This window comes from Sceloporus occidentalis, unplaced genomic scaffold, assembly GCF_023333645.1.
Source record: "Sceloporus occidentalis isolate IW3139 unplaced genomic scaffold, rSceOcc1.0.p SCAF_137, whole genome shotgun sequence".
NCBI classification, from domain to species: Eukaryota; Metazoa; Chordata; class Lepidosauria; order Squamata; family Phrynosomatidae; genus Sceloporus; species Sceloporus occidentalis.
In genome coordinates, this window is record NW_028317117.1 from 1,832,232 (window position 1) to 1,838,170 (window position 5,939).

Below are 5,939 nucleotides of genomic sequence, written 5' to 3' on the forward strand. Positions count from 1 at the left end.
CAAGAGAAGCGTGATGCCTGAATGCTGGGACTTTAGACGGGGAGATGCAATATTACATGTTACGGTCACGGTGCGATAACACGTGATGGGCTTTCACGGCACGATGGAGGCTGATGGAAGAGACTATGTTTTAAACAATTTTTGATACGTTAAGGAGTTGTGGTGTCTGGGACCAAAAATTGACCGACTTACCGATCTAAAATTCACCAGCCGCGAGAAAGCTTATGCCGTAACTCTTTGAACGTTATAGAATCCAGACATAACTTAGTTAAACATGCCCACATTAAATCAGGGGTTACTTTTTAACCCGAAACATATCCGCTCACTTCATACTGGCCCAGTTGACCACCGATGTCCAAGAAGCACCCAGTGACGCCCTTGTCCGCCTGTCCCAAAAAAGATCCTCCTATAATAATACTGAAAATCCCAATTCAGTTATTTCAATGGGTTTAATGAAAGGATCAAACGTTTTGTTTGTGAATTGTGTTAGGTGAGCATCACGTTAGAGGCAGAACATATCCTTTGAGCTGCTACCTGGAAAACATGTTTTTTCCAGGATAAGAGTAGATACTATTTGTTAAAATGTTACATGTAATGGGCTTTATTGCTGCTTATCTCTTGGCATTAGATTAGTCTCTGAAGCCGTGTTCCCCACCATTGGATCACGTTTTGGAATATATCGGTCGCAAAAAGACCCTGGAATGTACTGCAATTCCCCTGACCTCAAAGGGCATCCTGAATGCCTTCTGCGTTTGCATAATTGCGCTATGCGGAAGATGTTTGTCTACAATTTCATTTGATTGAGATATTAAATTGCAGATATCCAGTTATTACGTTGGCCAATACGTACGAGCAAATACCAGTGGATGGACAGTGTTGTCCATGAAATCATGCAATGCTCTAATTACACTGTGCTTCAGGATATCCATATATATTCCTTACTCTCGTCCTGGTAATGTGTTTACGTTGTACATGAAATGTAAAGCTGTAAGATATTATGGTATTTTACTGGCAGAGAATTCTGAAATACAATTTACATTACGGAACCTTTTTATAAAACGATGAGATGATAAATCTGATACCGTCTTCTACCTGTAGTCTTGATACGTCATTATAACAACCTATTTTTTGTTACATTGAGGTTACATTGTCACGATACCACCGTCCTCCCAACAAAAAAGCTCTATAAGGACGGACACACACAGATATAGCTGTTTACATTGCTCATGAATAGTTTTGTTGGCTACCCAACTAGAGACCCCAGAGGAGAGGTGAAATATCGATGGGCAGACAAGATGCGCCGAATGGTTCTTATCTGCCACCAAATGTTATGTTTACTATCTGCTGTAGTAAAGAGTTTGGTTTATTCTTACTTAGGGTAGAAGTACTTAGGGGATGACGCTTGGTATATTTTCAAGATACTACATACATTTTTTTAGAATTCAACAGTGGTCTATAGAGGACCAGCTGGATGGGTGGTGGTGGGACATTGACTATGTCTCATTCTAAAAAGCCAAGGGTTGTATTTCTGTTTAAGTCAAAGGCCCAGTTTTATCCAATCAGTAATCCCTTTTGTGGATTTTTTGTCATGATTACAACTAATGGAATAAGCAGCCATGTATCCGTACACAATATCAATCGGTTATTATAGAAGGAAGACATCCAGGGCCGGACTGGGACTGAAAAGCAGCCCTGGAAAAATTTGGAGACCAGCCCCATATAGTTTATCTCACGGTGAAGCTCTTCTACCCACACGCACCCCTTATACACACCCGAGTCACACTATGTGCAATTCTTTTTATCTCATTATTTGTATTAAAATGCCAGAAAGCAAAAGTGTTAAAAGGCCCTAATAAATTAAATACATTACACATAATAGGATCAAAACATTTACTACTGCGAACATTGTTAGATGAAAGAGTTCCATTTTATTTAGTGGAACAAAACACTGATCACATTATTCTTCACGATATTCTGGTAAGAAACTTTTATTTCTTTATTAATTCATGTAGACTATTTTTTTCCATATTTAATAAAAGCTATGATTGAGACATATTTGGTTTTTATTTCCTTTCATTTGACAACCTACCCCCGAGTTATGCACCTCTGCCCCCAGGCTTGCCACTCTGCCCCCCTGATATGCCTTCTAACCCCCTATATGCCACTCTGCCATATAGGGGGTTAAAAGGCATATCATGGGGCACTCTGCCTCCAGAAAAGCCTTATGCCCCACTATATGCCACTCTGCCTCCCTGATATGCTTTATACCCTCTCTTTATACCCTCACTCTGCATCCAGAAATGCCTTATACCCCTATATGCCACTCTGTCCCATGATATGCCTTCTAACCCCCTATATGCCACTCTGCCATATAGGGGGTTAAAAGGCATATCATGGGACAGAGTGGCATATAGGGGGGTATAAGGCATTTCTGGAGGCAGAGTGGCATAAAGGGGGTTAAAAGGCATATCATGGGGCACTCTGCCTACAGAAAAGCCTTATGCCCCCTATATGCCACTCTGCCTCCCCAATATGCTTTATACCCTCCTATATGCCCCTCTGCCTCATGACATCCCTTTTAACTCCCTTTATGCCACTCTGCCTCCAGATATGCCGTTGACCCCCTATATGTCACTCTGCATCCAAAAATGCCTTATACCCCTATATGCCACTCTGGCATATAGGGGGTTAAAAGGCATATCATGGGACAGAGTGGCATATAGGGGGGTATAAGGCATTTCTGGAGGCAGAGTTGCATAAAGGGGGTTAAAAGGCATATCATGGGGCACTCTGCCTCCAGAAAAGTGTTATACCCCCCTATATGCCACTCTGCCTCCCTGATATGCCTCAACCCTCCTATATGCCACTCTGTCCCATGATATGCCTTCTAACCCCCTATATGCCACTCTGCCATATAGGAGGTTAAAAGGCATATCATGGGACATTTTTGTTTACTTTATATGGCAAGCCGATCCAGCTTGCCATATTAAATAAAAAATAATATATGCCACTCTGTCCCATGATATGCCTTCTAACCCCCTATATGCCACTCTGCCATATAGGGGGTTAAAAGGCATATCATGGGACAGAGTGGCATATAGGGGGGTATAAGGCATTTCTGGAGGCAGAGTGGCATATAGGGGGACACACTTACATACACACACATGCCGATTTTTTTTGTTTTTAACAAATACAAAAAACATTATACAGTATAAAAAATACATTATTTACTCACCTTCTACTTCTCTTGACTTCCTGGTAGCTGCACACTGTTCTCCTCTATGCTGACAGGATGCCACTGACCTGACATCCGGTGCTGCAGCAGTCTCAGTGCGTGGGGGCGGAGCTTCCACCTCACGCTGCTCCCATCACTATGCAGCCATCAGACTGCTGGGAATGTAATCTAAACGGCCGGTGCGTGCTGATGCCGCCGGCCGGAGCTACTTTAACACTTTTTTTTTAATTTATATGGTAAGCTGGATCGGCTTGCCATATAAAGTAAAAAAAAAGTATTAAAGCAGAGGCGGCCGGCGGCATCAGCACGCACCGGCCGTTCAGATTACATTCCCAGCAATCTGATGGCCGCATAGTGATGGGAGCAGCGTGAGGGGTGAAAGGTCAGTGCGAGGGGGCGGAGCTTTCACCCCTCACACTGCTCCCATCACTAGACGGCCATCGCACACGGCTGCTGGGTGCTGATGCCGGCCGGCCGCATCAGCACCCAGCGGCCGCTTTGGTTAGATTTCGGGAAGCCTGGGGGGCAATTGCCCCCCTGCCCAGCCCGCCCCTGGCACCGAGGGAGGCGTTCATTGCCATTTGCAGCCGCTCAGCGGCTGTCTTCATGGTAAGTCTGCCGGCCGCCCAGCCCACGGACCTTCCGGCCCACCGGGAAATTTCCCGGTATCCCGGTGGGCCAGTCCGGCCCTGAAGACATCTACAGCGACCATTGATTGTAAAGTTGGAGGTGGCTGGTGTGTAGATCTTCTTTAGAAAGCTCCTTGGTTGTAATACGATCTCTACGAGACTCTCTTGTAATTGGACTCGAAGACCAGTTGTAACTGTATCTTCTACCACTGAGGACCAAAGTCATCACACCAAGAATTATTCGTAAAATAAGCCCTGAAATGGTTCCACAATCAAAAAAAACCATGGAGACCAACCTGCTATCTTTCTGGAGAATATAAATCCAGAGTGATCATATTTTCATAGCTTCAGCTAACAAAACCAGCCACTTAATTGTCTAACTGGGATACTAATTGGTTATATATATCTATATCTATATATATATATAATCTACACACACATAGTTTGTCATATTTCTTCACCGTGTATGGCTGTAGTTATTAATATGCGAGATCTCACCTTCCTAGACAGCGCTATATAAGAGCTCATCTGCTTTGCCTCTGTGAAAACGATTCACGCTTTTGGCGACTTTATGCCTTGTCAAGTTTTATTTAGGCTCTTGCCGGGTTTTTTCTAAAATACTCTGCACAGGCTGGGCTAAATCGGAGTATCCAGACAGGAGCGGGTGCCGCCAAGATCGGAGGTTTCAACGAAGCGACGGGCAAGTTAATTTTATAGTAACTGCATTTAGATACGAAAACGTGAGTGAGGTAGGAGGCAAGAGATCAGAAGATGAAGGCTAGATCCGCTTATCAGGATAGAGGTGGCACTGGAGTCCAAAAAAAGACTAGTTTCCCAAGAGAGAAGGTGTAGATAGAGAGGAGTAGATGCCCCAGAGAGAGCAGTAGGTTAAATGGTGGCAAATGTACTAGATAAGGGGCGTCCAACCTGCGGCCCTCCAGCTGCTGCAGGACTACATCTCCCACAATGCTCTTTCAGCTAAGGGGCTGGCTGGGGAGCATGGGAGATGTAGTCCTGCGGCAGCTGGAGGGCCGCAGGTTGGACGTCCCTTATCTAGTACATTATTAAGTTAATACTTACTTTCAAGCAAGACTAAGAGTCCTTTAATAATGCATGCGTTAAAAGCGAACAATGCATCAATGGCTTGGAGAAGACATAACTTAAAAGAAGAGTCTTGTCATTTATTTTTAGCTGTACGTAAAAGTTTATTACATTTCCCAGCTTCCACATACTCCAAAACCGTAAATGGTTTTATTAATTATGATTCTCGATGCGTACGCGTGGTTCGTTCAATGATTTTGCCGGCAGGGGGAAACTTCACTTTATATATATATATATAGGCAAGGTAGATATTATACTGAAAGAAATGTCACGTTCCCCAAATACACTCTTTGTTTATAAGAGCAGCAATTTTAATTTCCTGTTCGCAGTATCTTCTTGATTATTCCTCCCCAGTAAGTTTTCTCTGTTGTGTTTGTAAGGGTGGTGAAAGGAAAAAAAGGGAGCAAACTTCAGAATAAAAAATTGTATAGTAGATTTTTTTCATCTTTCTAAACAAAAAAAACAGAAGTTCATTTTAAAACCTACACTATATGATCAAAATCAGGTCTTACCATCACACCTATATGATGGCAAAAGAGCGTTTGTGAGGTCAGGTAGCGATGAGAAGGCTTGGTTCGCAATCCGTGTTCCGATTCCTCCCCCAAAGGTGTTCCCACAGAGCCGGAAGCATAAAATTGCCCAAAATGTCTATGTACACCAACGCATTAAGATTCCCCTTTAATCGAATGTAGGGGCCCAAACCATTCTATCCCTTCTCCCCCAAACTTTACAGCAGGCACTATGAATTACGGAATTTAGAGTCCTCTTGGTACCCCCCAAACACAGGTTAATCCTTCAGACTTCCAGATTTCGGGCAAAGGTGGCATCCTATGACTATGCCATGTTTAAAGGTACAGAGCCTTTCAAAAACCATTACATTAGGACGTAAATATTCCATTTTATAGGCAGTTTTCAATCTGTGGGTTTACTTAAAAAGCCAACATAATTCTGTTAAATTCACATTTATTTTTACA